Here is a 27,652-nt window from a genome sequence, read left to right as displayed (position 1 = left end):
AGGAATGTGATCTGGAAAGTGGCGTTCTTTCAATCTAGCAACATCCTCCACCAGTCCAACTCTAGGAACACTTGCCTGTTCCACTACAACAAGGCTGCCTATTACAGACTCCTGAAACTTAACAAAAGTCATCTTTGACTCAGGGCAAGAATCCTGGAACACAACAAAAGCATTAAACATTGCCAAGTGGAAAAGATGGATAGCCAACTTCTTGTACCAAATGTAAGCCTTACGAAGAGCAGTGTAAGGTTCCAACCTCTGATCTCCTCTGTCAACACCACCCATGTACCTATTATAGTCTAAAACACATACAGGTTTGCGCGCTTCAGCGACCTGACCCCAAACAGTCACAGGTGCAGTGCTTTCATCATGGATGGAAGTCAGCATGTAGACATCTCTCCTGTCTGTAAACTTCACAGCAAGAAGCTCCTGGCAACGCAACGCACTGCACTGTCCCCGCACAAGCTTTTGACAAACAAGTTCTTTCGGAAAACCTTTACGGTTACAGCGGACTGTGCCACAAGCAAAAGTGTCAACTTTGGCCAATTCCCTGAACAACCGTACACCAGTGTAGAAGTTATCTACATATAAATGGTGGCCTTTGTTAAAAAATCCTCTTCCAAGTTCCCAAACAATTTTCTCAGTCACTCCAAAAGTGGACGGACAAGCAGGGAGCTTAAACCTAGATTCCTTACCGGTGTACACCCTGAAATTAGAGACATATCCAGTCCTACTGTCACACAGCATATACAGCTTTATTCCATAGCGTGCCCTCTTACTAGGAATGTATTGCCTAAAAACCAAGCGGCCCTTGAACAACACCAAAGACTCATCCACTGCAATTTCTCTACCAGGGGCATAAATCTCAGAAAATCGATCAACAAAGTGATCAAGGACAGGCCTAATCTTAAAAAGACGGTCACAATCAGGGTGATCTCGTGGCAACGCTAAACCATTATCTACAAAGTGCATCATCCGAAGCAGAAGCAAATACCTGTCACGACTCATGACTGCCGGAAAAATAGACGTTGCCATCAAGGGACTGCTAGACCAATATGAAGCCAATGATGGCTTCCTTAGCAAGCCCATCAAAAAAGTTAAACCCAAGAACTTCTTCATCTCTTCAACATTTGTGGGAGTCCACCGGGTAGCTCTAGAGTGTGGCTTAAGACTGGCACTGTTGTCCCTCAAAAACTGTTCGGCATACAAATTAGTCTGCTCAACAATCTCTGCCAAAAACACATCGTCCATAAACAACTGAAAAAAATTTACAGGCAAAAAGTTCTCGGTATTCACTCTAGACCCTGGAACACCAGTAAACTCAGGAAATTCCGGCTGCACCATGCCAGGGGCAACCCAGAGGTCATCACTTTCAACGGGAAGACTTGCAGCCCCAGCCTGCAGCCCAGATGTCTCTTGCCGCACTACACCAACGGAAAGGCTTGCAGCCCCAGCCTGCAGCCCAGATGCCTCTTGCCGCACTACACCAACGGGAAGCCTTGCAGTCCCAGCCTGCAGCCCAGATGTCTCTTGCCGCACTACACCAACGGGAAGCCTTGCAGCCGCAGGCTGCAGCCCAGATGCCTCTTGCCGCACTATCGGCACATCAGTCTCCTCCTCTAACACAGGCACTTCATCCGCGCTAAGAGTATCTTCATCATCCGATGACCCCATACGGAGAGAAAACTCACTGCCAGAATCGTCCCCTGCCCCCTCTCCCTCAGAAGCAGAGTCAGTCTCTGACCCAATATCAGAGGAAGACTCAAACAGCAAACCAACAACCTGCTGAGCAGTCATCCTGCGGCTAGCCATTATACCTACTAAGATGGAAGACTGCACAAACAAGTCAACAACAACCAACAATGTGCAAACCAAGTAAGTAAAGAAATGTGTACCTTATATCAATAAGATCAATGTACTCAAAAACTATACAATCCAAAATCAAAAGAGACAGCTACACTCACCAGAAACAAACTCTGCAGTGACACAGCAAAGACCAACGATATCAAACTAGAAAGAAGAAAAAAAAAAAAATTACTCACAAGACAACAAAATACACATCATGCACCAATGCAAAAAGTTTTTGAAACTCAAAAACCAAACATACTGCTATTATTACACCATTTGCAAAAAAAAACAGGCAGAGAAATCAAACACATTTGCATTGTACAAAAAAACAGTCTCTTACCAAACTACACAAACAGCAAAACCACCAGAACCAAAATGTCACCGTGAACAGAAGAAAAGCCTTCACCTAGAACAAAACAGTAAACAAAAAAAACATTACAATTGGAAATCACAAAACATATAACAATAAACATTATAACATGCCATGTCACTACCCAAATGGTCAATCGGTTTGTGTGCCAGGTCAGGCAGAAAACAGCAGGAAAAAAAAGGCTATTCAGTCCCGGGGCAGGTGAGCCAAATACATATAACAAATTGCACCCTGGAAGCGAGGGGTCACTTCTATTTCTAATTGAACTAATTCCCTGGTGTCTAGTGGGCTTTTCTGCCTCCAATGGGAGCAGAAACGGCAAAAAAATAAAACCGATCTGCCCACAGAGGGGGCAGAAAATTCTTCAAAACTTTTAGGGGCCCAAGGAAGCGACCCTTGCCCAAGGGGTCGCTTCCTACAATAATATTTATATCCCTGGTGTCTAGTGGGCTTTTCTGCCCCCCCCCCAAAGAGCAGAAACGGACAGAAAGACGACCAATCTGCCCCCAGGGGGGGCAGAAAAGTATTCTAAAAAATTAGGCCGCAAAGGAAGCGACCCTTGCCCAAGGGGTCGCTTCCTACATAAAGAAAAAGACATCCCTGGTGTCTAGTGGGCTTTTCTGCCCCCCCTGGGGGCAGAAACGGGCAGAAAGACGACCGATCTGCCCCCAGGGGGGGCAGAAAAGTCTCCTAATCACTTTACCACCCTAGGAAGCGACCCTTGCCCAAGGGGTCGCTTCCTACATAACGAAATAGACATCCCTGGTGTCTAGTGGGCTTTTCTGCCCCCCCTAGGGGGAGAAACGGGCAGAAAGAAGACCGATCTGCCCCCAGGGGGGGCAGAAAAGTCTTCAAATTATTTGGCCCCCCAAGGAAGCGACCCTTGCCTAAGGGGTCGCTTCCTACATAGCATAAACAATATCCCTGGTGTCTAGTGGGCTTTTCTGCCCCCCCCCTGGGGGCAGAAACGCGCAGAAAGCGGACCGATCTGCCCCCGGGGGGGCAGAAAAGACTTCCACAAAATTTGCCCCCAAGGAAGCGACCCTTGCCCAAGGGGTCGCTTCCTACATAGTAAAAACAGCATCCCTGGTGACTAGTGGGCTTTTCTGCCCCCCCTGGGGGCAGAAACGCGCATAAAGCGGGCCGATCTGCCCCCAGGGGGGGCAGAAAAGACTTTGCCAAAGAATCGTGCCCAAGGAAGCGACCCTTGCCTAAGGGGTCGCTTCCCAAACTCCAAATACAAAATCCCTGGTGTCTAGTGGGGCATCCCTACTCCACGATCGCGACGCTGTGCGCGATCGTGGAGCAGGAATGCCCTGTATTGAGAGATCGGGGGAGAGGAAATACTCTTTCCTCTCCCCCGATGCCTCAATACTAGAGATTTCACCGCCGCGGCCCCCACCGGACGCCAAACACCTACCTCTGCTCCCCTCGGACGCGCTGGAAGAAATGGATTCCAGCGCGTCCAACGCTTCCTGATGACGCCGGCGCGCGCTGTGCGCGCTGACGTCATCAGAAAGCGTGGGGGGGCTCGGGGGGGGTCGGGGGTGGCAGCGGAAGCTCTTCCGCTGCCACCCCCGTAAAGGGGGGCAAGATCGAGGCAAAAGGGGGGGAGCGCCAGCGCTTCCCCCGGGGGCTGTCCTCATGACGGAACGGTTCCGTCATGAGCACAGCCCAACCGATGCTCATGACGGAACCGTTCCGTCATGAGCATCGAAGGGGTTAAATCCTGCTCCTGCAATACTGGTGTGGTAGAAAGTCTGCTTACCAGGGGGGACAAATCCGAGTGCAAGATGTGGTGATTGTTAAATGTCTCAGGATTTTTATCTGCACCTGGAAGTCCGGCGTATGATGTCATTAGCATAGAGTCAAAGGAATTGGCCATTACTGTAGATGAATTAGCAGGTAATAAAGGTGGGGCTGAGCCAATAGGAAGCGAGAGGCGTCTTTCCGTGTTATCTATCGCTGTGGCAACTACCCCAATAGTCTTTTGTAGCATCCTGTCTATGGCTGTTAGACTTGGAAGAGGGTTATTTGTAGATTTGTTCTGCCTGGTGTTAGGACGGGATAGTTCAGGGGCATTTTTCCCCATTTCGACTATCTACACCAACGATATCTCAGTAACAATAACTAATATAATTAGGATGATCGTTAACCAAACCCGTAGTCACCTCAGCGTTATTTTCCAGATATAGGCTGCTCTTGTCTCCACATCGGGCACACGTACAACGACCAGCCAAGGGGGGAGGCCCAGCCCTGCCTCTACCTGCCCCGGACGGCCACAGCAGGCCCGCCCTTTGCCCGGGCTTAGCCCGCGCGCGGTCCCGCGACGCGGGGACTGGCCTTCCGTTAAATGCGCCTCCGGGCACGGAAACAATGTTCACGGCTTGCCTGCCGCAGAGGAGCCTGGGATCTGTGGTCCCCACCTCCACTCCGCGGCCGCGCTTGCTGGAACCTTGCTGGAACTGCGGCGGCGGGAGGCGGGAACAGGCAGGCAAACGGGTGGCAGAAATGAGGAGGTCAGTGACTCTGATGCTTCGTATTCCCCCAAAGTGTTTTGCAAAGCGCCCGCTCTGCCGGGACTAGCCTTCCGTTAAATGCGCCTCCGGGCGCGAAAACAACGTTCGCGGCTTGCCTGCTGCAGAGGAGCCTGGGATTTGTGGTCCCCACCTCCACTCCGTGGCCGCGCTTGCTGGAACTGCGGCGGCGGGAGGCGGAAACAGGCAGGCAAACGGGTGGCAGAAATGAGGAGGTCAGTGACTCTGATGCTTCGTATTCCCCCAAAGTGTTTTGCAAAGCACCCGCTCTGCCGGGACTGGCCTTCCGTTAAATGCGCCTCCAGGCGCGGAAACAACGTTCGCGGCTTGCCTGCTGCAGAGGAGCCTGGGATCTGTGGTCCCCACCTCCACTCCGCGGCCGCGCTTGCTGGAACTGCGGCGGCGGGAGGCGGGAACAGGCAGGCAAACGGGTGGCAGAAATGAGGAGGTCAGTGACTCTGATGCTTCGTATTCCCCCAAAGTGTTTTGCAAAGCGCCCGCTCTACCGGGACTGGCCTTCCGTTAAATGCGCCTCCGGGCGCGGAAACAACGTTCGCGGCTTGCCTGCCGCAGAGGAGCCTGGGATCTGTGGTCCCCACCTCCACGCCGCGCTTGCTGGAACTGCGGCGGCGGGAGGCGGGAACAGGCAGGCAAACGGGTGGCAGAAATGAGGAGGTCAGTGACTCTGATGCTTCGTATTCCCCCAAAGTGTTTTGCTCTCTGTTTATCTCTCATTGTACTTGGAGCAGGAGTGACAGATACTTTATTTTGGAACATTGAGCTGAAGTACTGGTGTAACACTTCCTGCAGCATATTAGCAGTTGGCGCAAGTACATGTCCCACTCATCAGAGATATTCCACCAGCAGCACAGTTGCTTCTCAGTGCAGTGTGAACCCCAGAGTCCTTCACTAAGACCACACTGGATAAGGAGAGTGAGAGAAGATGCAGTCTAGATTTCATATTAGTGCTTTTCATGTCTGGTATCCAGCTCTTCTTCATTACAGCAATTGATGGCCCCTCTCCGGATATCTAATTAAAACAATCTGTGTAACACTGGGGTTTGCGAGGTCCTGTTTAGTGAATGCGGATGTACAATGGTCATTTATGTCCCAAAACAGATCAGCAACTCGAATATCCACCATTAGGGTGCAGATTCAGATCAAAAGTGAAGGGCCATGTGTGGGATCATGAGTGTATGCAGGCCGCGACGTAGCTTGGGTATCCAGCACCCGGGGCAGGCAAGTATCCTTCCAATTTCCTTTTTAAATTTTGCGCCCCTAAAAAATTTGATTCCGGGACCCCCAACGTCTCCCCCACCCTACCCTATGCCAGTGTATGCAGGGGAGCTGCAGGTCGATGCCCATGTAATATGCTAGGAAAACTTATATATATTAATAAATTATGAACATTCCCTCACTTATCTTTAATGTCAAAAATGGCTGGTGTAGAGTATGGAAATGGTGTCTGAAAAATACCCAAACACTTCCGTATTTTCTGCAAGGGAGGGAAAGATATTCCCCACCTAGAAAAATATTTTCCACATGAACAAAAAAGAAAGCAAAGTTAAGGTTAATTTTGCACCTGAAATCTAACCATAAATGGCTGGATTTTTTTGCCAGCAGAAAGCCCATGTTTTTAGGGATTAGTATTAGGTCTTTGATTAGAAATCCAGCTTTTTTCATAGTGATTACACACTGGAAATATAGTGAATCCATTTAAAGTAGCAACCTTGGGAATGTGAAAGCCGACCATTTGCAGACATACTCAGGGATGTAGCAGCTCCTCAGAAGCTCATGGCCAGTGCAATAAATGTTGGTTAACCGAATACCAAAGCTGCATAGATTTAAATCCACTGCATGTCTCTTTAATTCACTACCAGGCACTTTCTGCCCCTTTATCTTACTCTTGCAGTTTCCTGCTTTCTCCCTTTGGGACGATTTTCCATCTTTCTATTCCTCTGTATTTCTGCTTTGTGTGTTTTCTCTCTCTTGCTCTCAGTAAATGTCTGATATAGAAAAATAAGTGCTGGTCCCCAAAATTGAGTGTCGGTGGACTCCTCTGGCAACCACAGCTCAAATTAAGCATTGTACATGGCACATTTTCATGACTCAGCTCATGCATGGACTCTTGGTGCTAAGCCAGACCGATGGCTCTGCCTGCCCTATCATTTTTTCCTTGAGCCCTCTCCTGTTTGCGACTCAGGCATAATACATGCGGCCGTCAGTCACTTAATAAAATGATTTGTAAAAGGCGAGGACTAGAAACATAGAGCCTTGCACCCATGCACTGATTTGACAACTCTACCACCAAGGCCTCTTGTGGCAGAGACAAATAAAAGTGTGTGCAATGAAAATGCATTTAAAATAAGTGATCCCAGGGCAGGGACTCCAGGCTGTTGTGTTGTACATGACTGTAGCAATGAGAACCACTTGGCCAAGGTGGAACAAACAGGGGGTAGCTTCAGCAGGAGTGTTTGAGGTGTGACACCCCTCATCTGCATTCTTGGTTTCGTAGTTGGGTATGGGGGCCGTGAGTCGGGTTTGCTAAGTCTGTGTTGGTTTTTCTCGTTCTTATTAAGAGTTTTTAACATGTTTATTTTTTAGATCAGGAGCTTAAATATAGTGACTGATTTGCCCAAAAAGTTATGACTGTGCACCTATTGAAGTACTACTTGAATGGGTGCACATTTACTACTGTTTGGAATTCACAAACATCAGCCTTAGTACGCTTGGAAAGCTGCACCAGTCTTAATTTTCTGGGCCTATTACTGGCAATCAAACACCCAAAAGGCCATGGTATGTATGCTTGCAAATAGTCTAAGCAGTGGCAATCGCTTGTGGTAGCATTCCAACCCACTGTACCATTCTATACGCAGGCCCACCTACAACAAATCAGTACTGACCATATTCCTCATGGAAACAGTCCATCCAGAACCTTGTCATCTGATGCCTCTACACTTCGGCCCACTACTTTTTTATTTGGGGAATTTGAGATTAAACCCCCAAGATCCCCCCCCCCCCCCCCCCCCCCACCCCAGCTCACTGACTGAGCAACGCCCCTGGACATATTAATTTTTTAGGTGATTTGGACCCTGGCCTCAAACTGCATTTGCTGCTATGGCGGCAGTGCATTTACGGGAACGGCTTTGCATTTGTTTGCTTTTTATTTCACTGGCCGGGGAAGACGAAGATAATGTCTTTGATGCTGGTTTGACTTTACTGCATGCGCCATTGGATGATGGGGAAGTGGACTCGAGCAAGGCACCAGGGCACAGTAATGGTCTCATTACTTTAGACTTTCGGTTAACTTTGTTAAGCAGAGAACTTAAGTTGCTGACCTTTCAGTTGTTCTAAAACGAGAAAGGAAAACATCCCTGTTAGTGACTAGAGCTAGCGCTGAGAACTAATGTCTGCTATTAATTTTAAAGGTGGCTTCTGAAATTGCATTGCGGTATGAGCTCATTAAACTGTTCCTTTATTGTTTTCCTGCTGTGCTGTATTTCCACTAATGGTGAAAGGGGTAATTATATTTCCTCCTAGGAAATAGTTATTTTTTAAATGATTGTGTATTAATTTTCTCTCCCAGGCTCTGTTCATACTGCTGTTATAGTAAATTGTTTATTGGTGTATTTTCAAAGCAATTTGTATTTTTTATGTGTTAGCCCTTCTTACTGCTGTGCTAATTCATTTGGTGTAAAGATGAATAATTGTGTTTTCCAACAGTTATCATCTTATGCCAGAAAGGTAACATGTTCATCTTTGGTGTAACTGATGGTATGAGAACTTTACTGCAAAAAATATGGCCTGGTCTAATTTTCTTAAACATAGATTTGCGTCTATATGTTTCTGTGGCTTGTGGGTTACGGATGTCTTGAGGATGTATCCACACATTTTTCTTGACATCAACTGAGAGCTCCTGATTGCACCAGACGTGGGCAAAAGTCCATGGCCTAATTAATCGTCTTTCATTCGCTCCTACCATGAAGCAGAGTGTTCCTTGTTGTGCCAGGCGGCTTTAGGATCCAGTGGGCTTCATATTGGAATAACAGCAAGGCTGGTCCATGCATTCCCATGTGGCACGACTCGCAGAACGCAAGTCCCTTATCCCGCCCTCAAAGAGAAATGAGCAACCAGACTTACTTTCTAGCAGACAACCACCATGGGAGTGGAGTTAAAGCTGTCCATGCGTCATAGGGGATGTGTGGTGTCTGAAGAAGCAGGCATGGGGCACACAAATGTTTCAGGGGGTGCAGCAGGGATGTCATTTCACTGATATCATAGGGGATGTAAGTTTTCCCTTATTGTACATTTTTATTTATTTATTTATAAAGTTTTATAGAGTTTTATATATTTATAAAGTTATATAGCATGAATGAGTTTGCCAGCAAATCCTATCTAGGTGTTGTTTTGGGGGTGGTTTGAGTAAGTGCCAGGAACCCTTGGCGTTTTTAGTGTGCGCATCTTAGATGTTGTGCCCTGACATCATCACAGTGCTCTTGCTTGGTGAAAATACTGTCGTGTATAACAATGCCTAAATAAATGAAGACATCTATCACAGTGACTGTGCCCACTGAGTGTTCACAGCATTCACTGTGCCCCAGAACCTGTGTTCAGCACTTACTGTGACAAAGAATGCCTAACCATCAGTTATTCTGTATATAATGCATGTAATGCCTGTCCTTCACTTGATGTGGTGCATAACGTGAGCTCATCATTTATCATGCTAAGATTTTAAAGCACATGGTCATCCATTGGGTTTCGTGGCACTATATGTGTAGACGGCAGAGACAGATAACAGCTAAGTTGTCTGCTTCTAGGAAACTAAAATTGTTAGTGGTAACCAGAGACCTGATGCAAACTGTTCCAAGGTGAGGGAGGCAGTAGAAACAAGCATTGGCATAACCAATAGGTCTCGCCTCTGGGACCTTATAAGTGTTTAGCCATGCAACAGTTGCATAACTAAATACTTATAAGGTCCCAAAAGCGAGACCTATTGGCTATGCAAAGCGGCCGTGAAAGTTAAAGTGATCGCGATCACGATCAAACATCAAAGCGGCCATGCGGCCGCGAAAGTGAAAGTAATCGCGTAAAGCGCAGCGCGCGCGCCCGCGCACATGCACTGTAGCTCTAGGCTGGCCTGGTAGCACTTTTTGGAGCCCTCTCAATAAGTAGGGTCAGGCGAGACCTAAAAAGAATGGCCTCCTGTTTGCTCATTGAAAGATCAAGAATGATGCTGCAGCCAAAGAGAAATCTATAAAGAGTGAAAGATGTCGTTTACTGTAGCTGTTTATTTTTTTAGAGAAATTGCCAATAGGACTTACAATAAGACTGATGCAGCAGCAGCAGGCCCACAGTTTTGTAATTGAAGAGAGAGTTGACCCAGCCATAAGTGAAGAAGTGTGGTCACTCTTAGGACCCAGATAGAATTCATGCTGCCACGTACGGAAATATCCTGAAAGAAGGCATTTAAGCAAGCTGGCACATGTCACACTGAAGTCTCAGCTTTCATAAGCTATGACAGCTGAGGATCAAGCATTTGGCATGGCATAATAAAGGGGAAAACTGTACAGCAAACATTGAACGTGACGGGAGGCAGGACAGATGTTCATGGCCCGAGGCCACAATGCAAGGTGTTTGAGGCCCCCGAGGCACTCCCTGTTTCTGACGGCCATCACCGTGGTAATATCTGTAGTTGGTAAGAGACAAAAGCTGTCCATCCTCTCCCAGAAGCCCACCATGCAGTGCTAAAACGTCTGAGCCAGTCTACGTATATCTCATTGCCAGTTGGAAGTTCTTAAATATTGTTTATATAAATGCAAAATTTGAATCAATAGGACCAGATGAAAGGAGCCAGAGGCTCGAGATAGTGTTATAACCATCAGGGAAGAGCGGAGGCACTTGACAGAAACCGCAGATAAATGGCCAAGATTCTCATGAAGAGATGACTTTTAAATGGTCATAAATACCCACACTCAGCCACACCTTTGCTGATCCATCCCCACCAATCTATGTGTACACGTTGATTAGGTTGAGAGGCACTGACACCACCTATGTCTGCCGCCAGGTAAAGCAGGACAGAGGGCAAGATGGACTCTGTCCCGACACCCCTGTGAGAACAGAAGTTAACCTCAAAGCCATCAAAGCACGAAGTAGGACAGTATCCAGTATGAGATACAAGTATTATACAATAATCAGACCAGAGAGTGAAGAGAAGCTTCAGGTTTATTCCGCACACCTCGGCCACAGCATCCCAACTGCCAGTTCAGGAGCCTCGCAGGCTCCTCACTCTACATTCTAGAACTTTCTGAATGCAAGGGTTCACTGTTCTAGTCTCCTCTACAATGTTCTGATATCTTCTACAGTGCAAGTGACATAGGTGACAGACAGATACCACACATCTCCTTTTTTTTTTTTTTTTACAAAAGATGTTTCTCAGATTCCCACCCCAGAAAGCATAGAAACACAACAGTGAATTCTCTGATTCCCACCACAGAAAGCTTGGAAACACATAACAGTGAATAATGCATTTGAAGAAAGACAAGCACATTAAACACGTGTTAAGTAAGAATTTTCATTTGTGGCTTCACAGAGTTAAAACTAGACATAGGTACCACATTACACTTCCAAAGATAAGGGGAAGTTAATAATGCAATAACTCTAGCTGTATTATTTGACTAAGTAATCTTTTAAGAAACTCAGGGGTGAGTCACCCGTCCACTTGATCTGACCCGAACTGCAGTGTTTTTCCCCTTTTGTAGCACAGGACTGTCATTCATATGTCCTCTTTCTCACCTTGCTTCACTGTTGTTTTCACTGGTCTCCCCATTATGTTCAGGCCAGTACTGTTTCACCACGCCCCCCAGATTCCATATTCTACCATCCTATGCCTTGACCGCATTGGGAAAGAGCTTTCATGGGCTCAGTACATTTTGACCATTGTTTGTTGCCAGTTGGAGCTTTCACTCTTACCCAATCACCCACTTTAAACTCGATATCTTTGGTCTTATGCAATTTGTCAAACCTCTCTTTGCGGACTGCCTGCAACTCCAACTCCATTTTCCTCCATTGTTGGCCTACATCAACCCTCAATCAACCTTTGTGCCACTTCATCCACCCAGGTGCCAGTCTAGAATTGTGCATAAACCTCTATTCACCTCCAAGTCTCATCTTTCCTGCTCAACCCATTTGATCTTGCCAGCTGAATGCCATCTTTGAGTATTTTGTTGAATCTTTCTACTGCTCCATTGGTTTCTGGGTGATTCAGGGCACTAGGTTTGTGTGTAATTCCATTACATTTCATAAATTCCTTCATTTTCCGCGAACAAAACTGAACACCTTTGTCCCACTCGTAGGAACAAAAAACCCTACCAGGAATGTTTATTACTGAGGTCGAGGTGATGTCTCAGACACATTTGATTTCTGGCTCTCTTGAATATAAGTCAACTAAAACTACAATGTATGAGGAATTACTCTCTTTAATCAGAGGCCCAATCAGAGGCCCAATGACATCCAGGGACTTTCAGGTAGGGTGCGACACTGCATGGGTGGAGTGTGCAGTCGTGCTACCTTATCAGTGGTGGAACAGGCTATGCAATTCTTTATCTCTCATTCAACCAGTGCATCCATCCCTAGCCACCAAAAGTCTATCCTCAACCTTTGCTTGGTTTTGGTGATCCCCAGATGGCTTTCGTGTGATATGTCAATCAGTTTTTTCCTGAGCGTTTCAGGAGATATCAATTTTGTGCCTCTGAAAATACATCCATCTACTTCTGATAATTCTTCTCTGACCATACAATAGAGCCTCAGTGGCTCTACATTCTTCTCTACGCTATCCCACCCCTGAATTATCAAATCTCATAATATACTTCGAATGGGATCTGTTTCCAATTTTCTTCCTCATCCACCCCTTTGGTGATTACACACGTTTTCTTTGTGGAATTCTATATCCTCACTTTGGTTATCACAGACTTTCTCTTCCTTTTCCGTGTCATCAACCAATCAGGACAAGCAATCTGCTGCAAAGTTACGTGTACTAGGGATATATTTTACATCAAATGTGTACTCTTGTAGGTTAATAAACCATCTTTTAATTCTACTGGAAATTGCCTCCAGCCCTTTTTTGTAAACACCTTCTTAAGAGGCTTGTGGTCTGTTCTGAACTTGGAACACAGTCCCCCAAATAAAGTTCTTGAATTTGTTTATTGCCCAGTACACTGCAAATGCTTCTTTTTTGATTACAGAATAGGTCACATCAGGTTGCCTAAGTGCTCTTGAGGCAAATGCATTAGTTTAATCACCTTCTCCACTTTCTTTATAGAAGTACTCCCCCTAGCCCTTTTGAACAGGCATCTGTTGTAATAAAAAAAAAACAAATTCCTGGAACAAACGCTTTCAAGTTTGGTGCAGTGGTCAGAGCATTCTTAACATCTTTAAATTCTTTCTCGCAATGCCCATCCCACTTAACAGTTACCCTATTTTTCAGCAATTTTGGCATATGGCATGTTCCACTTGCAAATTCCCAAAAAGGTTCTCAACTCATCTTTGGTTTTTATTACTTCTTCATGGTTTTTATAATGTCATTATTTGGTTTTCATAATTTCATTATGGTGTTAACCAGATCTGCTTTGGGTTGTACCCTTTCATAAGTGAATTTATGCCCAAGATATTTTATTTCAGTACATTGAAGTTTACAGTTGTCCTTCCTTACTGTAAGGCCATACTCTTTGACTCTCTGTCCAAACTTGTCTAAGTCTTTCATGAGAGTTCCCAAATATCAGCACATCGTTCTGGTAACAGAACACCCCTAGGATTACAGACAGTATATTAGACATGTCTCTCTGAAAGACAGACGCCGCTGTTACCAGACCGAATGGCATGCTTTTAAATTTGTGTGCCCACCATGGGCGTGATGAAAGCAGTGAGCTCTTCAGAGTCAGGGTGTAGACAGATCTGGTAATAGGCAGATGTTAGATTTAATGTTTAGAAGATCATCTCTGTTATGTTTGCCAAAGGGAACTTATCAATAACTACATCTTTGTTGAGGACCCTAAGGTCAATACACAGGCAAATCTTGTCTGCTTTTCTTGCCCCTACAATGAGTGCTAACCATTCAGTTGCACCCACAGGGTCTATTACATCCAGCATGCACAATTTTTCCAATTCTTCTCTCACTGCGTTATGTACACTCAAGGGAATACTACATACTTTAGCTGACACTGGAAGTGTTTTCTCTTTCAATGTTATCTTGCACGCATATTGTTTGAGGCATCGTAACGTTTCTGGGAATACCTAAGAATATTCTTTCTCAAAATCAGGTCCCACCTCTACATCTTTATTAACATTCTGGATTAGTATTTGAGGTTCAGCATCGGAATATAGATAAACTCGTATGTCTTTTTGTGGCGGCCATCCTAAAATGTTATCTCCTTTACATGAAACATGAACTTTGCATACTGTATATCTGTTTTTATACTTGATCTTTCCTACAAAGTATCCTATCATCTTTATTGACTGACAACCTTACCCTCCCGGGTGTATATCAATTTTGTGTAGCTTCCTCTATTTCTTGAACAGTTTATTAAATACCTCCTCTGAAATTATTGTTAGTCTAGAGCATAAATCAAACATGACCTCAACCTCGAGGTCTTCTATCCTTACCAAATCTTTGGGGTTGCTATACCCTCCATAGTTCATCTGAAGACAGTTTCTTTGCACACCTCATACACACCTTGTTTCTCAGGTTTCTTGCAACCAGAGCTACTTGTACATACAGCACACCGTAAAAATGTCCTTTCCTCCCACACTTATTACATACGGCTTTCTTGGTTGGGCATTACTTACTGTTCACCATGTAGCCAAACCTCCCACATCTGGAACATTGCCCCTTGAAGGCGCCGACACTCCTCCTGTCCTTTGTCATAGGAGTACCCTTAACTATTTGTACCTCATGTTTCTTATCCCCAACTATTTGTACATTTCCCTTACTGTTAGTGGCTTAATTTCTTTGACACATCTCATCATGTACGCTACTTGTTTTGCCACAATTAACACATATCCCAAGAAAGGATTATCTTTTAGCCAAAGTTCCTGGATATCCTTTACTTTTTACAATTCAACAAAATATGGTCCCTTATGCGTTGGTCATTTGTTGCTTCAAACTTACATGAGACTGCCAATATACGCAACTCAGATATAAATTCACCTTCTGTTTTTTCTTACTTTTGTGAACGCTTCCCAAAATGATAATGCTCCTTGATTGTACTGATCCTGGAAAGGAAAAGATTATTTCATTCTTATTCATTTATCCCATTAGATTCATCAGCACTCCGATCAGGAAGATGCTCTCGGATTCCGTGTCCCTCTGCTGCTAAACAATGTTGCAGTAGTGCTATCTTTAGCTCTAGACCCAAATTAGTCCCACAATCTATGGAATAATTATGAAAGACTTTTTTTCCATTGGTCCACTTCAATGGTGGTTCTCCAAGGGATTCTTAGAAAGAATGGGGGGGTAACACTCTGCATACTCATTTCTTCTTTCAGATGTCACATAAAATATCTATCACCCCACATTCTCCAACACCTCAACCCTCACAACCAAATTGGGACTTACTTAGGTCTTGCAGTATATGGCAAAGCAAAATGCATTCACACCATGAGTTTCTGTTCTCATTTTATCACTGCCAACATCAGTGTGGTTTCCCTCAACTGCCTCCAGGTGGCTCTGGCTCTGTTTAGACTGGAAAAGACTCTGAAGCGCTGAATCAATGGGGCGAGTCCCCCTTGCAGGCCTAGGACAAAAAGCGGCAAATGCCAGGCAGTAGGTGGTGTACTTCATAAAGTCTTCCCAAGAATTCTCGCAGATGCTCCTCCCTCTGGGCTCCCACAGACCCTCAAGGGAACAAGGATGCCGCTTGCTCCCGGGAAGGCAGACTTAAGGAAAGTATGCGGTCCTATTGGAGTGAGACCCTAATTTGAGTTCTTGGGTGCCGTATTTTTCTCATTGTGCTGCAAGCAAGGCAAGATAATGGTGGCAAATTCCCATGCTGAGCGTGCACCCCTTACTCTTACAACAGTTCGTAGCTGCTTGTGTGCAGCGTTAGTAATGCTCACATCAGTTGGTAGCCATTTATGTGGATTTTCAAAGCTCAGCGCACACCACCACAAAACGTGGAATGCCAATTGGGGTGAATTCTTGTGTTCAGCGCACACCCCTTGCATTCACAATAGTTTGTTGCTGCTTGTACACGGCATCAAACATATTCCCATCAGTTTGTATCCGCTTAAGTTAGGCGGTAAAAAAGGAGGGGGTTCCTATTGTACAGGGCACACCCTTGTGAGAAAGCCATACACCCTTCACGCTGACATCAGATGCTGAGAGCGGTGTCAGATAGTCATCTCTCTTTCTAATTGTTTATGCGCTCGACGGAGGTTGAAATCACCACATCCCTCAGGCACACAGTTTCTTTCCCAAGTCAATAACTTAAGTGATGAACAGGGGTCACATTGGGATTATCATTAAGTCACCATTGCGATTGCATCCAGTAGCCAATTAATCGTTGCTCAGGCTCACAGCCAGCGACCATCCGCAAAATAACTCACTCTGTACCAGAGTCAGTTTAGCACAAAAATCTTGGACTCAGTCGTGTAAACAGGGTACCTACCAGAAAACCCTTCAGCTCTTGAGATTGGCCACACTCTGTCTTCCTAATGCATCGAGTGCGTGTTGAGTTGTACCTGGACGTATCCTGTCCTCATCGCCAGTGTCCAATGCAAGATAAAAGGATCATGCAATACGCAGATGAAAGAGTGAAGAGAAGCATCAGATGTATTCCATACACCTCAGCCACAGAACCAACTGCCAGTTCAGGAGCTTATAGGCTCCTCACCCTACATTCTAGAACTTTGTGACTGCATGGTCTCTTCGACAATGTTCTGGTATCTTCTAATGTGCACAGGTGCTGGACAGATACCACAAATAGTGGCAATATGTTCCATCAGCTTAGAAGCTACAAGTAACAACGGAATTGAACAAAAATCAGGTGGCACGAAGGAATGCAACATAGGGCTATTTTAATCATTGGCTTTATGATCACTTGCTTAAAAGGTATGCCTAAGAAGAGTGAGGACTGTTGAACATGTGAAGCCTATTTGAAGCAAACAGGGCTTTTGCAAGCATCGTACCAGAGAAGGGTCAGAAACACCTGCCTGCTCTAATTAGGCTTTGGGATCTGTTTATTCTGCTTGATTATTTGATGCTTTAGTTTCAGAGAGTTTAGCAAGTTTTTCAGATAACTTCAAAGGAGGGATCGATGTTGCAAGCACCATACAGAGCTAGGAAATTTCCTTCCACTTGTAAGGTTCCCTTTTTGTTTGTTCAGAGCAGAGGACATTTAGTTTGAATAGCATTGATTCCTTGGCAGGAGTGTAGCCCACTTATAGGACTTCAGTTGAGAACGCCTTTTAATTGTTCAGCTTCAGCAAATCACTTGAAAGCAGCAATATTGGGATTGAACTCGAGCTGGCTTATAGAAAATAATTGCCAACCTTTAACCTGGACTATATTGTGAAGGGCACCAAAGTTGAGCCTCCAAGACCTTGTATGCCCCTTACAGGCCACTTTTCTCTATACCCCTTACAGACCATTGCTTTCCACCTCATCTGGGGTCCCCTGACACAAAACTGGTGCTCACAGCAGGTGGCTACAAACAACAACAGTAGATACAGATCTTGTTGATTTAAATCCCCAACTCTTCAGCAGCACCAAGTTAGGAAACTAGAATAATTTAATAAATGAAACAAGACCAAAACAACAAAAATCAAATCAGTAGAACAGGAGATATGCAGTTTTAAATTTGTTAGTGAAAATAGCACCAAAAAGCACAAAGCGCCAACTGTGAACATCTGGTTGTGCTGGAATGGGACAAAGTCACAAGTTCAGGCCAACTGCGATGGAGTGCAGGCTGGGTACAGGGACCCAGTTAGGCCTGCTGAACAAAGTACCTTAAATCCTGGTTTGCATAGCATGGTGAGGATCCGTATCGAAGATGTGTCATGCAGGTGAAACGATGCGTCTGTTACGAGGTATGGCAAGGCTGCGATGTGAGGTCCTGTGTCGTCATCGAGGATCGTGTTGACGAGGACTTGTAATGTGAAGACCGGCGTCAAGGATGCTTCGCACAATTGAGGTGATGTGTCGGTTCTGTGGAGTTGTGAGGCTGTGATGCAGAAATCCATTGTCGTCATCAAAGCTGCCATCGATGAGGGATGTAAGGATCTGCACCGAGGAAGACAATTTTACCATATTTTAAGGAGAAAGCACAAGCACTTCAGTACTGATTAGGAGTGGTAAAGTGTGCAGAGTCTTAAGGCCAGCAAAAATGAATTCAGTAAAGCTGGAGGCCTGACGTCAAAAAATTAGGGGGAAAACCACACCAAGGATGCTAGGTCTGTATTGGCAAATTTCCGACCTCTACAAAAGTGGCTTTAGTGGTCCTGCTGCCCAAACCCAAATCAGGGATGGTCTATGCATCGGACTTTCGCCCACTCTCCATGTTAAACATGGATTTTAAAGTACTTAGCAAAATATTAGCCACAAGACTGCTCCCCCATATGCAAGATTTGATCCATGTTGATCAAAATGGGTTCATACCAACCAGATCGACCTCCAGGAACCTGAGACGGCTGTACCATGTCTTATTCCATCATGGCATTTCTGCATATCCAGAAGCCATGGTAATGGCAGTTGATCTTGATAACGCATTTGACGCTCTGAGAGGGGATTTTCTAATTCATATCATGAGGAAGATGGGACTAGAAGACAGGTGGGTGTGGTTGCTCTATACTTGTCCCACATCTAGAGTCAGAATGGGAGGAGTTGTTTCAACATCTTACGATATCCATCAAGGGATTAGGCAGGGCTGCCCATTATCCCCTCTATTGTTTGCCTTAGCCATCAAGCCATTGGCAGAATGTTTCAGGCGGGAGGGGGGCACAACACGGGCTGCTACTCGAAGGGAAGGTACATATAATTTACCTATATGCAGATGACCTACTGCTATACCTGAGAGAGGGCGCTCGCGGGATACCCCATGCTATGAATATACTGGAGGAGTTCGCTACCCTGACAGGACTCCGAGTCATCGCACTCAAAACACATATTTTCCTGGTGATGCCCTCATTGCCTAGACCTGTGACCCTCCTGATGGGTATTAACTGGGCCCCTAGCTCCTTCAAGTATCTGGGAATACAAGTGTTCCACGAGCAGGCAGACCTCAAAGAGGGTCATCTTGGTCGAGTACCGTGCTCCCTGAAAACATGCATATCGTTTTGGCGCTCCCTCAAATTAACAGTTCTGGCCAGAGTGGCACTGTCAAAAATGGTCATACTCCCACTGCTACTATACTATTTTGTCAGCCTCCCAGTGGTGATCCCGCAGAGATGGTTTAGAGACCTTTTTCGATGTTAAGAGACATGATTTGGGATGGGGGGCGACATAGAGTCTCATTGGCAGTGCTGAGGAGGTCCCCAGAGAACGGTGGTCTAGGTGCACCAGATTTCAGTGGCTCGCCCAGCGGCAAGATGGGAAGGAATTAGAGACACTGGTCACCCAAACGCTGACGATCTCCCAAAGGTGGTTACTTGCAAAAATCCTAAACATCAAGATTCGGATACAGGTCCCTGGGGTTCTACTACAGGTTACGTTGAAATACTGGAATAGATGCATCCGACGCACGGGTTGGGTTCCCCTTTATGCGCCTGAGGAATAATGTACAGAAAAGGCAATATATGTAACACTCTGAATCAATGGGAGGCGTTTAACCATCATTGGGTTCCTACTCCCGAAATGTACAAATAAAATATAGTCTGTACTATGTACCCAACTGTTATTACTTTTTTCCTTCTTATTGATTTCTATTATACATTGCCTTGCCATATATACACTGGTTTCTGGATGAAAATACCAATAAGAAGATATCTCAAGAAAAAAAAAGGATGCTAGGTCTAACAAACACAATATTCCCACCTCTGAGGAACGTTCACCCTGCTCAGCTTGATGTCTGCCTTTCAGAGTTGCATGATCAATTCTAGTGCGACAAAGAGTTCTTTGGCAGCATGTTGGAGCTTCACAAAACAAATAAATAAGTTATTAGTAGATATTAGTTTTAATTTAGAACACAATATGCAGGCTTGGAGAATGGGCTAAAATGTATGTTAATTGTAAATGCAATTTTACGGGTACATATTTACCAACGGGCCCTAATCGCAAAAGGTTCTATGTGCTTGTTTGGAGACCCCTTGTTTCCAACATGGACTGTACCAATCTTTCTTAACTGCGTTGTTCTACGGTATACTGGCTATTATATCAGTTTGCTTAACCTTTGGTTTGTAAGAAACTTGTTAACCCTTTATGCCCTCCTACAAGGAAGGGGATTTCTTGACCTTTGTTTCAATTCCATATATACTCGACCCAATGCAGTGACAAGCTAATGTCGAGGGAAACCTTTGGCTTTGCCTGGCCTCCTTGCATCAGTGACTGGCCTATCCTTCCAGCCCACCTGGAGGTGTGATGCTCCTGAGAGCACCTTTGTTGTAACACCTGTGCATAATGTTTCTGTTGGCATCTTCCAGTCCTCAGAGATACCGCCAGTTGCATACTGAAGCCCATCCAAGTCATCTCTGAGCCAGAGCTAATTCCATTCATTACACTGACATTTACCTTCCTAATTACAATATTTAATTTGTGTTGCATAAATAGTGTTTCATTTACATTTAGAATAATCCAGGCAGAGGCTGCCATCATTATCGGCTTTGGCTCAGCCTTTGTATTATGTGCTCTTCTGCTTTATTTGTTGTCCATGTTTCGCTATTCAAGATCCCCAAATTAATATTTCATGTTACTTATGTTGTTTACCCTAGTTCCAGTCATTTTGCAAATACAATATTGTTTTTAATACAGCATTATTCTAGTTGATTTAATCTTATGGGAGGAGGAACGAGTACAGTATGACAGTAGCCGTCTGATTGCTGTTTGGCTGGCTCCTAAATGTGTTTGGTTAGGTTAGAGCGGCCGTCTGTAATAAACACTAAAGAAACACTCTTATTCTGTAAGTTTACGTATGTATTTGTATGTGTATGTCGTGCTCCTAGCTGGGCATCAGTGGAGCCGTGTACATCAGCTGCAGATTTACAGTTTCATTTATTTAAAATTGCATTACATTTCGCACATATTTAATCATTTAGACTCCAAGATAAAGGGTTTTGCCCCAAATCACACGATTTGCACTCTAGTGTCAGAGCCAGGAAGTCCCCCATGTTCCAAAGTCCGAGCTTAGCTACTAGAGCGCATTTTCTCCCCAGAGAGTAAACCTATTTCTTTATTTACAAATGACATTCAGTCTGGTCGGGGTCACCGGCCGTGCAGCGCGTGGCGACCAGCAGCCTCCGCGTCACCAGCAGCATCGCCTGCCCCATCCTAGGCATTATTTCACGAAGCCATGGTGATCTGGAGTTCTAGTTCTGTTGCTTCCGTTGTGGCATTCCTGGAATGCTCTAGGTTGTTAAATAAAAAGCCACGTCAAGAAAGAGGGTGACTTGGATTCATCTGGGAACCTTAACATGGAAGGCCAGTGCCACCCGGTGGTGGGACCAACCGGTGCCATTCATGTATTATTCGCGTGTGATATGCAATGGACGTTTCGAAGAGGCGTTGAGTTTTTCTGGCCCTTTCTTGTTGCATGGCTTGCCTCGCTGTTCATTTGTGCGCAGCTCTGTGAACTTGCAACTTTTCTGGAGGGAAGGGTCCATATGTGTATGAATCACGAGGCGCTTTGATCAACCGAGGCTGTTTATAATTGTGTGCGTGCTGGTGATCGAGCCCAAACTGCAGCTCCTGCCATGATTTTATACTGCTTTTCTTATAAGTCCGGTGTTACTTTTCCATCCGAGACCACGTCGGTTGTATTGAACACCTTATCTTTCATTCAGCTGTCACGAATTGGAATGAACCCTCTCACTCACAGGCCCGAAAAGTAAATATTTGTTTTGTCCAAACTGGTTTCTTTTTCTCATTTGTCCTTGATTGCTATGAGTGAGTGATGTCGCGTATTACACAGACTGTATCCTTGTTATAATCTTGTATCTGGGCTACATTCTTAATTTTGACATAGGTGATACTAACCGGGTTTATGCATTCAGTAGCCGTCCGTTGCACCGGAAGGGTTGAGTATAAGGACTGCAGTGTTTGAGAGCCATTACTCTACGTGGGGTTCTTCATGGGCAGAATATGGTAAGTCTACATCCCCTAGAAGGAGGAAAGACCTCTCTCTGGACTTTCACAGGGGAAATATTTATACTGGATGTGTCTCTAAGGAAGATGTGCTATCTCACACCGCCTGAGTGACTAACTATCCACTGCCCTGTTAGTCAGTCCTCCACCGTGTAACTCAGTAGACAAGGGACATCACATGGACTTCAGTGGAGTCCTGTTTAGCACCTTCAGGGCGTGCTGGCTGAGACCTCCTCCTGAGGAATCTGAGCTGGATATGGAGACGAATCCTCAGCCGTGAGCATGGGCCTCTCTACTGGTTCTCACTGGGAGACCAACGCCAGAGCCTGCTAACCCAGGGCTGTGGTGAGCCCAGTAAAGGCCCCCTTGGTGCCTGCTTCCTTGGAAAGATGTCACTTGCTGTGAGTGAACCCCCCCTCCTAGGTGTGTTAGCATCTCATGGGCCCTCCCGCCGTTCTTCCAGTCCCATCATTTACATACATCAAGACCTTTGTGGCGTTAGAATAGCCGCAGTTTATTCACATCATACGTTAGTACACACTTGTCATGATGGCATTGGTCATCAACCTGCTCATTTTGGCTTATCTTGGCTTACAACGCAAGCCATCCCCTAACAGGTTATACAACACTTAATGACCATAATTTGTCTAATTCTGTAAAGCATCAACCTTACAGTCAAGATGTCTCTTCCAGGTTGTCATAAATTGCTTTCATCTGCTGTGACAGCTCTACTGCTGTCACTTTGTACAGCGGGTTGCGGCTTCGAGGGTTCAACTTGCTATCGAATGTGTGGCGTTCATGGCCCTAAGTCCATACCTGGGCTGCAAGTGCCATGTCCACCACGTGCTGACCTTTTTACCTTGTGCCTCAAGTATCCCTGCCGTGAGGCATCCCAAGGACCTTGTCCGGGCACTTGTCTCCAGAGTCCCTGCCATTAAGGCATCCCAAGAACCTTGTTTGGGAAATTGCCCTTTTACATCCTTATGTGAAGAGATTTATTGTTAAACCTTGTGACTCACTGCCCCCTTGTTTCACTGCGGCTGCGACTCCCACATTCTCTGGTGTGGGTGGGTGGGATCAATTTCTTCCGGCAACAAACTTGTGGTCTGCTCATCCCGGACGCTCTCCTTCTTGATTGGGTCCTTTCAATACCAACTGCCCTAATCATTCGCTGACCATTTTCCTTTTTTTGGTGCGTTCTCGTACCCTGCTGCTGCCACGCCGTCTGTTTGCTGCCCACGGGTGGTGTTAGCCGCCTTCCATCTAGGGTCGGCTGTGCCTCCCAGTCGGCAGTACGTGCCAGCTCTTCGTTTTCTTGGTTCTGTTCCACAGGGAAGCAGTTGGGTAGGTGAAGTGACCCAGGGTTCAAGAAGTGATGAAAGCATATCAGTGACAAACTCTCATTCACTTCCTGCTCCACGCCTAGGAGATGGGGTTGCAAAGAGTCCTTTACCCATCCAAACGCCCTGTGAGGATCACACCTCACCAGTTGTGAGGTACTCAACCTCTAGCCTCTCCCTCCTACTTCCACCCACACAGGGCACACCCAATTCACTTATTCACCACAGACTTATCCTCGCTGTCTCGCAGCTTCCACCCCTGTTGCTAGGGAATCTGACTGGCGTCCACATTTTAGACCGGCCGCCTTGTAACACTGCCCCCATGTGGAGGCCGCAGGGATGACAAGGCTCTGAGTCTTTCCTGAAGTGAGGTGGCCTTGCAGAATAGCCTGACGAACAGCAATGGACTTCTTTGTACTAACAAGGTACAGGGACAGGTTGACGTCAGCAGTGTGAAACACGTGTACGAGGAAAGACGCAGCAAGATGCAAGACCTAATGGGCAGTTTTAAACCTCTGCCTGTGCCCGCGCAATGTCTAAGCAGAAGTCTCTTCAGCCACCAGTGATTAGTAACCAAGAATTCATCAATCGTTTTATCAATTAGTTACTTTGACTACTTTGGAAAATGGAATGTATTAGTGTAGTGATTCTCCAGATGTGTGGTTTCAGCTATATACTTTCATATCTAGGCAAGGCCCACTGTATCTGTTATAAAATTGCACTTATTGTAACATCAGTAATATTTTATAACCGTTCCTATTACCTATCAGCCGTATTCTAGTATCACCACGGTAGTGATGCTGGAGGGAGAGGGAAAAAGAGGGAAGCTGTGTATGCCCTAGGAGTTACAATACTCGGATTTAAATCTTCGACCCTTTAAGTACCTTTTCATTGCCTGTGTCCACACATCTTCCTCCATATATTACTTTGTGTCCTCTTTATGAAATATGTGATAAATAAACTGAAATACAGGACGACTGTAGAGGGATGATTAAAGAATGGCTCGGTAACTTGCATGGTTTCTTTGGGGGAGGGGGATCAGGTCTAAACCACATACACGTTGGTCCAGAATAGGGGTTCCTGAGGGGCAAACACCAGTTGAATGAGAGGGTGCTTTTATCTTCATCACCCGGCACAGCACAAACCCCTCTACTCTAGATCTGTTCAGGCAGATGCACCTTTCATTCTCCGGTACTAGATGCCATCTAGGCCATTTGTGCTACGAGATTGGTTCCCAGCTCCACCTTTTATTTAGAGGCTGTTGTCGAGATGCATCTGGAATTGATCGCCTGTGCCAGAAGATACATCTTGAAACACAAGGGTGAGGCTCCTCTGGGCGCGGCACAGTACTTGCTTCTCGGGTGAAGTGGCGGTGCCAGCTGTCATGTGCTGGCGGTGTGTGACGGAAGGCGTGAACTCCCTCTCAGGTGAAACCTGCAGTGCTCCGCTACTGTAGTAGGCTTTGAGGTCGAATGTTGTCATGCACCTTGTAGAAGGCTGCAGCTAGGTTGAGTAGTAACAATATGTCAGGAAGGACCTCGCTCAAGGAGTTTGGGGGGTTCTATGTGAAGGGGGGCAGTGCTGCTTTACTTCCTCGTGTGGGTTTAAATCCTGACTGGCAGTCTGAAGGTGGGTCTGTTCTACACATTAATAGACTGAGGTTTCCTTGCTTTGCAGAATCTTGCTTTTGTTCTATTGAATTGAGATAGGTCTGTAGTAGGACTGGCCCCATGGGTCTTCCGCGATTTCTTTCTGTAAAGAGGTAATTAATGCCCGCTTTATGACTTGTACTCGAATCTATTTTGGTGAAACTCTTTTTTCCTTTTGTTCCTTCAGATTTTAAAATAACTTGGCTTGAGGCATGTAGAGTTCAAATGCTTAGAGGCCGGGGTTGCTTCTATCACTATGCATAACTGCATTTCCATCCGCTGGGACACTGGGAGGCTGCTTTTGAGAGCTGGTGGGTGTAATAGGACCACGCATGTGCCTAATGCTCAGGGGCCAGTGAGCCAAGCTTGTACAAAAGGAGCAAACTGAAGTCCTTCCGTGCCTCACAGCAGCCATAATATACACATTCGACTGGAAGGAGAGCTGCGGTGGAGGTCAGGAGTCCTTAGGTTACCAAATCCAGTTTAACATCACTGACAAGCAGGTTAAGAAGAGCCCTGAGGAGGGATGTCACCTGAGCACACCACATCGGGACAATCGCTCCCTTGGCTTGGCACCCTGTGCGAGTGTCACATTGGGTGTTTGCCAAAGTTCCTTCACAAACGGACCAGTGTTCTCCTATATGCATTTTTTCTTCCTTATTCTAGTGTGTCAAGTGATTTTTCGAGACTTGCAGCTGCCCCGGTTATAGGCAATTGTCCCTGAAAGGCAGTTGCGTATATATTTGGGTTTGAGAGCTAAAAAGGACTGATGTGGTTCCTTTTTCGGCGTGAAGTGTGATGATCCAGTGTTTCTGACACAATGGCATGTGTAATTATGTCATCATCTGTGACTCATCGCAATCCATTGTTATACACAGGTGCAGCAGCACCTTGTGTGCTGTAAAAAGTGGCCATGCCCCATGGCATGTGGAGAGTTGCAAAGCTTCTGCCTTCCCTTGTGTTGCAAGCCTTCCACGGTCAACTTATTTCATAACCACTTTTGATCTATCATCTCCCATGCAGACATGGAGACAGCCTAGAAAGGAAGTTTTCAGAAGTGTAATTTGCTGTTAGTGAAGTGGGAGGAAAGAAGAAGTGCTTATCAATCAATACTTGGTTGAATCTGTTGACGTTTGATAGTCCATCATCTGTTGCTATAGCTCCAAGTACAGATTACTTTGCCAAACAATATGCAGAGTAAGATGACTAATATGATCAGATGCCTGTAATCCCCTCTCTCTGTAGAATTGACCTTTGTATTAACAGACGTAATTCCAGCCCTCGATGCAGTCACGGAGGCGGGTAGAGCCCCTGGCCCGGACAGTGTACAGGCTGACCTATTTTTGTAATATAGGGATACCTGGTCAAGCTATATATTACTGCTAGTCAATGCAATAGCCTGTGGTGCCTCCATACCTGACTCTTGGTGGCGCACCAAGATAATACCCATCTTCAAAAAAGGTGTTAGATCCTATCCAGGTAACTATAGGCCAATAAGCCTAATAGATTAAATTCAAAAGGTGATGGCTCGCCTAGTATTGGCCAAGGTAGAGGAATGGATTTAAACAAAGGACATTTTTTGTCACCTACAGGCATGCTTTCGAGTGTGTGTTAATACCATAGACCAAGTATTTCGTTTTTTGCTACTATACTGGCGGACCGTTCTGATAACAAAGGGCAACATTTATCCTGCCTTTGTTGATCTTAAATCAGCTTTTGACTTAGTCTCACACAAAACACTATGGATGGTACGACACTACCTGTGAATGCCCATGGACGACCTGCTTTTCTTAATTGTTTGGCTTCATAAGGGCAATTTTGCCCAAGTCCGCTAGGGCGCTCAGGGCAATACCACTGACCGATCCCCAATTGAGAAGGGGATACGCCAAGGGTGTGTTATGGCTCCGACACCATTCTCTTTATTTTTGAACGGTGTATCCCAATTTTCAGCTACTTATCCAACAGATGCTCTGACTTTAGCAGGCTCAAAGATTCCATTTTAATGTTTGCAGATGACACACCTATAATATCAAAAACCCCAAGCAGATTGCAATGTGCACTTTTCTGCTCTGAGGAATTTTGTAGGATGTGAGGCCAAACTCTGCTAAAATGAAATTCATGGTATGCAACTAGCATCGATCATTTAGGGGCATTGTGAAGCTTGACGGCGAGTCCCTCAAACAAACACATGTTTTTAGTTACTTTGAGGTCACCCTTGGTAAGAATTTGTCTTGAAGACACCAAATTGAAATTATGGCTCTTAAACATCATCAAATAGCGGGTGCACTACCAAAAGAATTCAAAACCTCATTCACCAAGTCCATTAGTCCAGTTCTTCAGAGTTATGATACTAAAGTAGTGGGATCAGTTCTATATGGGTCAGAACTTTGGTGCTTTATGAATTTAGCTCCACCCACTATAGCAGAGAATACGTTTTTATGTAACATTGCAAGTCTACCACAAAGTAACCCTCTTTAAACCCCTGTTTTGTGATCGGGCCGAAAACCCTTAGAAGACATAGCAAGACTTTGCCCTATTCTATACTGGCGCAGAATGTGGTCCACCCCCAAATTGTCAAATTATGCTGAAGCTCTTAGGGGTGTTATGGAGGCCGATCACGCACA

At 45.5% G+C, this 27,652-nt stretch overlaps 1 protein-coding gene across 3 annotated transcripts in view; it reads left to right on the top strand.

Moving 5' to 3' along the window:
• MCC (MCC regulator of Wnt signaling pathway) overlaps positions 1-27,652 on the top strand; it is a 1,374,593-nt gene that overhangs the window by 956,950 nt on the left and 389,991 nt on the right. The window lies entirely within an intron of this gene.

Source organism: Triturus cristatus, chromosome 2_1 (genome assembly GCF_964204655.1).
Source record: "Triturus cristatus chromosome 2_1, aTriCri1.1, whole genome shotgun sequence".
NCBI lineage: Eukaryota > Metazoa > Chordata > Amphibia > Caudata > Salamandridae > Triturus > Triturus cristatus.
The sequence above is the reverse complement of the archived record's forward strand: the minus strand, read 5'-3'. Positions and strand labels throughout refer to the sequence as shown.